We start from the raw sequence: 10,732 nt of genomic DNA, 5'->3' as shown, positions 1-10,732 counted from the left end.
AATGTATGCAAAATGCCTGCCGCATAGTACATGCTCAGTAAGTTCCAGCTACTGTTGCTGTGGTAAGATATTGACCTCTATTCGACTTCATAGGACCCCTCGGTATCTTTCCTACTCCCTTCCTACGTCCAGGAGAATGGTTTATGTTCTGAATTTGGCTCTGCCAAGTTAGAAGCCAGAAGTCTCCCTCCTGGCTTTTCTTGAAGCTCAGATGCCAGTACATAAAGCTGTGCTTCCCCGGGCAACCTCATGCTCTTTGATTAGGTAGAGAGCAGTGTGGTGATGCAGACACGCATGGACTCCACCTTTGAACAAAGATGGGGCTGGAGTGTCCAGCTTTGGGGTGCAGCATTGACTGAGGTTCGGGCACTCTCGGTCTAGCACCATCACCGTGAGCAGTAGCGGCGGTGGTGTGATCACCTTGTCTACAAAGGGTTTGGAGTGTTATTTCCAGTTGAACAGCCCTAACCCTGACTCTCTGGCCCTCCTGGAGACTCTGTCAGCCCCCTGAGACCCCCCACTGAATTCCTTTTCTGCTTTAAACTAGTTAGGGTGGGTTCTGTGTTCACAACTGAGACCCCAAGTGACACACAGACTGTCTGTAATTATTAAGTGGTTTAGGACCCTATGCTCTGCGTGCCATGTTAGTTACAGGTCAGGGGCATTTACAAGTCAAGGGCATTGAGGCAGGGGCCCTAGGATAAGGGGGCATGGCTGTCTCAAAGGCAACCTCCTCCACGCAGCCCTTCCTGATGGCCGCTGGAGCCACCCCCTCCCTCCTCTGCCTGTCACCTTGCAGATGCCTCTTATTAGCACTTAGCATGATCCATCACCTGGCCTGGGACATGTTGTAGCCAATTTCTCATTCTGACTTTCCCCTCCAATCTGCGCTCGTTTGGCTTTCATGGAGCACCTACTGTGTGCTAAAGACGTAGACCACTTGCAAAGAGTTTACAGTCTCCCCTGACAACCAGCCTGCAAGCAACAGCTGTAAGCAAAGGCCCTGGGATGCTAGGTCGGCAGGATGTTAGGTTCGCAGGGTGATGCAAGGACTCAGTGCTGAGGCTTTGGGATCAGACCGACCCAGATGCAGATTCCAGCTTGACCCTAGCTGGTGATTTTTACTACATTATTTAATCTCTTAAGCCTCAATTTCCTCCTCTATAAAATAAAGTTAATAATGACTAACACATAGAGCCATTTTGAAAATTACATACAATAACGTATCTGAAGCATTTGAGAGTGCCCGAATCTTTCTAACGTTCAGTAAACGTGATCACGATTAACAACAGCAAGGATGTCTGAGGCTGTCAGGAAATCCTTCACGGAGGGGAAAAAAGCTAGTGTTATTACTTAAAGGAAGCGTTCTTAATCTAAGCAGTAAGGGGCACCTGCGCATTTCGTTTCTTAGTCAACAATTATTCATTTAAAAAAATCATTTCTTGTAACATCCTGGGATGAGGAGTATCCTGTTTTGGTTCTTCTATTTTGCAAACAGAGAAAAATGTCAGAAGTTAATTAGCTCATTCAAGCATACGCTAGTTTTGTTATTTATCCAGTAAAGGCTTCCGTGAGGAAAGACTCCGCAGAAGTCTGTACCAAATACCTACTCCTAGCGAAGCCCTGTGGAAGACACTGACGTGCACAAGCACCAAACACACCCCTGTGCTCAAGGGGAGGGAGGCTGCTCAGATAAGCCACAATGCAGGCAGAAAAGGTGAATGTTTGTCTCCCGGTGCTGAGCTGGAGGTATAGGAATAAAGAAGAGCTCAAGGCAAGAAGGATGGTGGGAGAAGACATCACCTAGGAGGTAAACTTTAAGGCTGGGCTTCAAAAAATGAATAGGAGTTGGACAGTGGGTACAGAATGGTCAGGGCAGAATGTCAGGAAGAAGATGAGGCATGAGTAAGGGGCCTGGTGGCGAGGACAAACCACACTCATTCAGGAGTCCTCCAGCAATCAAGTCCTCTCTGTGCAGATCGTTCTCGTGGAGGACATGTGGAAGATAAGGATTTGGGGACAATTGCTAGATTAAGGAGTCTGGATTTCATCACACAGACAACTAGCAGTCGCTGCATGGTTCTGATGAGATTTTAGGATGTAAGTAGACTTTAATAGGAGAGCAGGAAGGGCGGCATCGTGGAGGCAGGAATTCAAACCAGAAGCCATCGCCACGATTCTGACAAAATCAGCGTTGCTGTGGGATTAAAAGGAAGCAGTGGATCAGGCAAGTATTTTGCTTGAATAATCACCAGCACTTGGTGATGGGTTAACTACAGAGGGAGATGGACAATCCACACAGTGTGAGTGGAGCGACCCCCAGCCCTGAAAGTGTTGTCTACAGACCAGCTCTAGCAGAGTCACTCAGGAGCTTGTGAAAAATGCAGATGCCTGTGCCCTATTGAAACTTCCTGAATCAGCATCATTGGGACCAGGACCCCTACAAGTATGCATTTTAACAAGCTCCCCAAGTGATCTTTAATGCCTGTTAAAAGTTTGAGAATGCTTGTCTTACAGATTTTTTTTACCAATTGTATTTGTTTTAAAGATGTGGAAACTAGGGTTCACAGTCTTCGATGTGGATGTCAGGGGCTCTCAATCTTCTCTTTAGTAAAGTGGTAGCAATCATACACTCACACACCTAACACAAAGATAACCATATAATATGACACACGTACACATGTAAGATTTGTTTCAAAGGACTTTGAGAAGAAAAAAATTAACTCGGGGTAAAAATGTGTTCGTGAGCCTGTTTCTGGGCCTACATTATGGCCTCTGTCATGTGGTTTCCTGAGCCAGGCCTCCACCGTGGCTGCTGAGGGCGTCTGGGCCTTTCCCAGCCTGCATTCGGAAAGGCTGTCACTTGCACACTGTCTCTAGCCTGTTCTTCCACTGGCCGCCTCATCTTTTCTGCGGACAGAGAGCGGGCGGGGGGTGCAGTGGTGGGGGGGTGGGGGAGGTGCAGGTTGTCTGGCACATGTGTATCTAATCAGGTTGCCCCAAACAAATAGAGCTTTAGCAGGTCTTTGGACTTTGGAGTGCAGAGCAAAGGGTCAAAGAAGACCTAGGAAGCCAGGGCTTGACTAGGGGTTTTATAGAAATGGCTTGCACTCATTGAAGGACTAACACCAAACATCCCAGCTTCAAAACAGATAAAAGTAGAAGAGGAGAGCAGAGAGGGAAGGAAAGGTTTTTTTTTGTCTCTAGGAAATAATTTACAACAGGAATATTCTGAATAGGAGTTACCCTGGAAAAATCGGAATTCTTTAAATTAAAAAAATTCATTTTCCTCTCACCTTTTGCAGTATCCCCATTATATAGCATATTCGAGCTCTGAGCTCTCACTCGCGTTTCAGCATTTCTCAATCAGATAATCCCAGAGTGCTTGTTAAAATGCAGACCCTTGGGCTCCCGGCCAAATCAGCTGATTTAGAATTGCTTGCCCAGATAAGTTAAACGGGCTTCCGAGGAGATTCTCATGCACACAGGAATTTGGAAACCGCTGCATACCCCTTCAAACATCTGAAATTATTTCCATTCTGTATCGGATAAAATAACCTGTTATTTTGAACTTGCATGTATTTGTAGCCTTTGGGTCTCCTTACGGGTCACCAAGATCAAGTGTTCAGCATAAGACTCAGCCCAAGAAATAAGATGGAGTATAAGGGAAATACTGCCTCATGCGTCCTACTGTAAACTTTCACTCTTCTCTCTTCCTGCGTCAACTTTCTTCCCAAAGACACAGCAGCAAAATACGCCTATTTTTAAAGTTCTGTACTCATGAACGCCAAAGTCCAAGAAACACTGCCCTCCCTGTGGGAGGTGCTGCATAAGCCAATGTCTTTGGCTAGTCAGCTAGGCATGTGAGGGATTTGTGGTGAATGAGTCAATGGGAGGAAGGAAGCAGGGAGGGAAAAATAAGGACAAGAAATGAAGGACCTACATGGTTGTGGTGCCAGGAGCCAAAAGAGTTAGGTTCCGGTCTCAGCTCTGTCATGAACTTAGCATGTGACCTGGGGTGCGTCATACCCCACTCTGGGCCATGGGGTACTCACCTAGGACCAGGCAGAATTCTCTAAGGCAGAGCTTCCCGACCTTGGGCTGTCTCACAGTGGTGTGCCCTAATGGATTCCAGGTGTGCTCTGAATTACTGAGTCTCTCAGCACTCAGAGTGCCCCACGGGACTTGGAGTAGCTGAAGTTTGGAGCCAGGTGCCTCTAATCAACAGAAATCTCATCACAGCTTCCTTGGAGAGTGGTCCAAGCAGTGCAGGAGGCCAAGGACCACCCTCATAGTCCCCAGAGAGGACAGCGAGCCACACTTACCATGTATTGCTCCACTGTGATGCCCTGGGTGCAGCCAAGCAGGTGGTCCACCAGCTGGGCATCGAAGCAGCTGGCCTCAGAGCACACCACTAACCATCCTAGAGAAAGCGTGAGGACCAGCAGGGAGTTTGCTGCCAGGTGCTCAGAGCTTGGAACTCAGTCTTGAGATGCAGTCAGCGGGGGATGGCCGGGCGTTGAAAACATGGTGGGGCTTTCTGGTCAGCCGAGCAACAAGTAGTAGCCCAGAATCTCTGTCTTGACGTCTGTTAGGTTCTCCTGTCCATCTGCAGCAGACACACGAGAAGCCCCTTCAGTGGTTTCCGTGCAGCCACAGGACGACTGCTTTCACAATGTGCATGCAGTGCAGAAATTAGACCTTCATTATTATTTTGAAACACAAGATACGTAAAAGTTCAAATTCGAAATACTTTTGCTTTATCATAAGAAATTTAAACACTGATTTGTCAGGATAAGAAAAGGATAAGCTATTAGGTTCTTTAATTTCAAAATTTACAATCTTCAAATGATTATGAACAATGGTTTTAACTGTTTTATCATCTTGTGCAAATGGAGTTTCTTACTGATAGGGAGAACTAAGAATTGAAGCCCTCATCGTTGACTGTCTTGATCAGTGTTGCATGTAGCGATTTCGAGCATAATACCTGTTGATAAAAAGATGTCAGTGAAAGTCAGTTCAAATTTCCCATTTAAAATTCTGAAATGATTTTATTTAGCATTTTCACATAAATTTACATGTTTAATATTTTCCTAAATATTTTGTACTTTATTATTCCTATAAGTATATAGATATATGAAGTGTGATGAATTTTTTCACCGAGCTCTAACTAGCTATTCCCAGATCCTCTCTGGTTTACTTTTTGTCCTATACACATGTTTTCTTTTTCTATGTGTGTGAGATATGAGAAAGATTGGGTCTAGTCTTCTACTGCAGTGGTTTTCAACTGGGGGTGATTTCACCGCCTGGGGGACGTTTGATTTCTTTGGACGCCATCCTGTGTTTCGGCATTAATGCCCTACCTCCAGGACTAGTCAAACCTCCCACATCCTCTCTCTTTGATACACCCTCCCTTCACGATAATTCAGGTGATGGGGGATTAGACTAGTCTGGGCAGCCATACTCCTTTATCAACACGGCTCCTACCACGCCTTCAGTCAATTTTTACAGCAGATTCACATCTACGACCTGGTACCAAGCGCAGGTTTAGTGGAGCGTTAGATACTTTTATTTATCCTGGGATTTAATTGAGGATGGGCAATTCTATGAATGCTTGCTCTTGAATGGAAGAGAGATCAGTGGGCCCGGGGTCTCTGCTATGTAAATGTAAGCAAGTCATTCAGTCTTTTGGGAATTCACTTAGCTCCTACGTGAGAGAGCAGTAACAGCTGCAAGGCGGCTGAGATTCTTTCCAACTTTAACAAAAAGAAAAAGCACCGAGAGATTTTGAAAAATCTATGAGAATTAGGAAATGCACGCTTTATGGTATTGACTCGTTGCAAATGGTGTCATTTCTACTGAATGAGGAAGTTAGTTTTTACAGTTGGAGTCAGGAAATAGTTTACATCCTCTTAGGGTTTAGAGTCCCTGGAAGATTATGGTCACTGATGTGACCTGTGATAGCACTTACAAGTTGGAGACAGCAATCCATTAGTTCACTTAACGGATATATATGAGGCCCCTATTACGCTCTTTAAGGACAATAGTATTTGTTTCTCTTTTGCAAATGCTTAAGGTACCAGATGGCTGAAGGGACTATCCGAGACAAGCCCACAGTTTTGACCAAGGAGGAAGGGGAAATGCAGTGGGGCATGAGGAGCTGTGTCCAGAACAATTGAAAATTCCCGATTCTCAGTGCTATGTTTGAATGCTGAATGTGTGCTTCTCTGGCTAAAAATGCAACTGCTTAAGTTAAATCCTCATTATTTACCGCCTTGTTCATTCAGAATGTTAAGATATTGATCAGAAACATGAGCTTAAGTTAATGCTATTTTTTGTAAAACTTGATTTATTCTCCTGCTTGTTCGCAAATACCGCTTGAGTTTTTCCTCGCGCTTCTAGATCATCCACATCAGATGGGCAACAGCCAGTATTTCGTCACATTCTAACAACCACCCCCCTCTAATTTCACTCCTATTCTTAGCAGATAGTTGAGTTGCAATATTAAACTTCCATTCATGATGGGTATTTGAACTGCGGCACTGACGGTCCAGGGAGGAATATGTGTCCTGCTGATGGGTACCCCAGCTTAGAGGCCTTCCTCTCTGCCTTCTTTCAGGAGGAGGCCTCAGGTGTGGTTCAGTTAGTAACGCCCTAAATCCTGGTCCATGTTTGGAGTCCACTGGACCTCACTGTGCATGAAAACTCTCAAGACTCTCAAATCTCTTGGAGTCCCTAATTGTATAAAGTTCCTGACTTGGAAGGCAGATGACCGCAGTCTCAGGTCTCATTTTATTATATTTACTCCAGACTTTGGTTCCCTCATTAGGCATGTGGGTGTTTAGCCAAAATATTCTGGTGGTTTTGACAAAGCAAGGCAACTAGAAATGTGTTTAGAGAACTGCCTCCAGGTTCCATACTTGTTAAAGCTCTATATCCTTGTCAACACTTAGTATTGTCCATCTTTTCTATTTTTAGCCACTGTAATAGGTATGTAGTGGTATCACCCTGTGGTTTTAGTTTGCATTTCCCTAATGGTTTATGATGTTGAGCATCTCTTCAAGTTCTTATTTTCCAAGTATATATATCTTTTTTAGTGAAGTATCCTGAATATATATATATATATATGATCAAGTCCTTTATTAGATATATGATTTGCAAACATCTTCTGCTAGCCTGTATCTTGTCTTTCCACTTTCTTAACAGAGTTTTTCAAAAAGCATGTTTTAAAGTTTGTAAAGTTCAAATTATAAATTTTGTATTTTTTTTTATTATTCTTTTTTTGTGAGGAAGATTGGCCCTGAGCCAATCTCCCTCTATTTTATGTGGAATGCTGCCATAGTGTACTAGGAACAGTACTGACGAACAGTACTAGGTCTTCACCCAGGATCCAAACCTGTGAGCCCTGGGCCACCAAAGCAGAGAACACAAACTTAATCACTGGACCACCAGGCCAGCTCCATCAGTTTTTTATTTTGTGGATTGTGCTTTTGATAGTGTATTTAAGAAAACTTTGCCTAACTCAAGGTCCTAAAAATTTCCTATATTTTAAAGGTTTAGAGGTTGTGTAGTTTTAGGCTTATGTTTAGATCTATGATCCATTTTGAGTTATTTTTTGTATATTCTATGAAGTATATATCAAACTTCACTTTTTTGTGTGTATGGATATTCAGTTGTTTTCTTACTGTTTCTTGAAAAGATTATCCTGCCTCCCCTGATTTCCTTTGTATCTTCATCAAAAATCAGTTTTCATATACGTGTGGTCTATTTCTGGAGTCTCTGTTCTGATCCAATGGTCTATTTGCCTGTCTTGATGGCCAATATGATACTGTTTTCACAACTGTAACTTACAATGTCTTGAAATCAGATAGCGCTACTCCTCCAACTCTACTCTTCTTTTCCAAGTTGTTTCGGCTGTTCTAAATCATTTGCATTTCAGTTTGAATTTTATAATCAAATTATCACTTCGACGAAAAGCCTGCTCAGGGAGTCCATCTGGACTCTCTCAGCCACTCAGCTGGGGCGAGGGGAGGATGACGCAACTCACCCATTTCTCAGCTCTCAGGTATCCCTGTCCTTCATTGCCTGATGTCCAGTGTCTTAAAAAACGTCATTTCACATATCTTGTCTTTTTTCTTTTTCAGTTATTTCAGGCAGGAGAGTAAATCCAGTCCCTGTTACTCCATCTTAGCTGGAAGCAGACTTGTGGTTACGTTTTTTGAAGTATCCTTATCTTTTAGATCAACATGCTCAGCTATATTCAGAAAGGACATGACGTCTGAAATTTGCTTCAACACATTCCTGAAGTCAGAAAATATGTGGGCTATAGATGAAACCTCATTGGCCACGTGTTGATAACTGTTTGTCCTGCATGATGGGTACAACGGAGCTAATCGTACTTTAAAAAAAAAACCTTTTGTATGGGCCTGAAGTTTTATAAAAGATTTCAACATAAGGGTCTTAATACCTGCCTATCTCATGGGTTTGTTGTGAGGATTAAATGTGGAATTAAGGGTGAAGTGCTCAGCGCTATGCTTAGAACTTAGTGAAGAGTAGCTGTTAATACTTTGTTAATAATTGTATGAAAGCAACCACTAAAGATATACAGAAGAAGTCTGATTTTAAAACTTCCATTAAAAACTGATAAAAACCTTTGAACCAAGAACGATTGCAGCAGTGGTCTCCGGGACAGTGGAGACTCAGCCTGGGCATCAGCTCCGCTAGGGAGTCTCCCAAAGCCTCCGGATGGGTTTGGCCCTTTTGTCTGAATTGCCCTAGCACCCTGTTCCGTCCACTCTCAAAGCACCTAAATATGGCCTGATAACTCACCATTTATTTGTCTGCCTCCAACCTCCTGACACCTCCTTACACTCCTCTCTGTATCCTTGGGGATACATATAGTGGGCACATAGTGGAAGCTCAAAACATGCTCGTTGAACTGGTTTACACCATCTTCTCAGCTGCCCATCTCTGTGACACTCTTCTCTGTACTCACTTTGTTCCTGCCTCTGTGTGCCGTGTGCCCTGGGTCGATGCTTTCCTCTTGAGGGCCTTGGCATTCAGTTTCTGCCTCTGTGCTACCTCAAGCTCACTACAAGATGTGGGTATCTTTTCATCTTCAATTAATTGTATTACCATAAAACCCCGTGTCTCTCCAATCCTTCTCCAAGTACCTCCTCCTGAGTGGTGGCTTGTTTGAGCCAGGCAGCCAGAGCTCACGGTGACAGTGAGGAGGCAGCATCTAGAGGAGGGCACTGAGGGTGAGTGCAGCCCTGCACAGCCCTGCACAGCCCTGCTTTGAGACTAACCCAGAGCTCCACGTCCTCTTAGTCTGCATACAGGTAGACCAAGATGAAGTATTCAGCCAAGAAGAGTGAAGAGCTTAGAACCACAGAATGTTAGGACTGGGAGGGCCATGGAGATAATCGAGCCTAGTAGTTTGTTCAAATTTCCTTCCAATGGAGAGTAACATTCCTAGAAAAAAAACAAGCTTATATTTCCTACCCCTTTCCCAACATGGAGCTATTGTGGTTGAAAGGGTTGGAAGACACAGTCATGCTCTCATTCCCCTTGTGCACATCCTCTAACCACCAAACATGTGCACACACACACACGCACGCATACACACATGCAAGCACGCACACACACACACACACACACACACACATACACACACACACACACCCCTTGGCATCTGGAGGCATCTCTGAAAAATGCTTAGGTCACTGAGGAACAAGAACACAATTTGAAAATCCCTGACCAAGGTAAACATTTTCACTTTGAGGAAAGTCACGCCAGGATTTTGGGTCTGGGACTCAAATCTCAGAATTCCTGGTTTCTTTTCTTTCTCTTAATTAATCTACACTGCCAACCTCTGACGAAACCAACAAAACACTCCACAGACGTATCTATCAACTGGGTGTCAGAGCTGTAGAAATCTCAGTGTGGATCCAATTTTGGTAGACCTGTTGCTGAAACAATCACTGTTTTCAAGAACAAGTCAGAGGGAGGATGGACTCGCAGAGCACAGAGGATTTATGGGGCAGTGAAAATGCTCCGTGTGATACTGTAATGGTGGATACGTGTCATTATACATTTGACTAAACCCACAGAATGTGCGTCACCAAGAACGAACCCTGATGTAAACTGTGGACTTTGGGTGATAATGATGTGTCAGTGTAGGTTTATCTGTTGTAACAGGTGCACTACTCTGGTGGGCGATGTTGATAATGGGGGGTTATGCATGTGTGGTGGGGGCAGGAATCTATGGGAAATCTGTATTTTCCTCTTAATTTTTCTATGAACCGAAAACTGCTCTAAAAAAATTGTCTTAAAAAATAATGAATCAGACGTCTTTCCAGCTTTTCTCAGAAAGAAAAGGCTGTAGGATGTCCAGATTGAGATGTTGGAAAACCCAAAACAATGAGAAATACTTCTGCTAGGAAGCCTGGAAAACATCAAAATCCATCTTGTGTGTGTGTGAGTGGTTTTACAGCACCATCCAGTGGCACAAAAAAATACTGTCACTAAAGTTCAAAAACAGGGATTAGTCATTTTTTCTTAAAATTTCATCAATAAGTATTTATTTGAGAGCATTTGATAAGTGTAAATGTGAAAGTTCTAAACTTAACAAGGAAAGAAAAGAAATCGTGTGCTGAGGTTCCTAAGACCTGTGGTAACTTTTATTACAGCATTGTTATAATTGTTCCATTTTATTATTAGCTATTGTTGT

Source organism: Equus przewalskii, chromosome 24, assembly GCF_037783145.1.
Source record: "Equus przewalskii isolate Varuska chromosome 24, EquPr2, whole genome shotgun sequence".
Taxonomy (NCBI): domain Eukaryota; kingdom Metazoa; phylum Chordata; class Mammalia; order Perissodactyla; family Equidae; genus Equus; species Equus przewalskii.
This window is presented reverse-complemented; position numbering follows the sequence as displayed.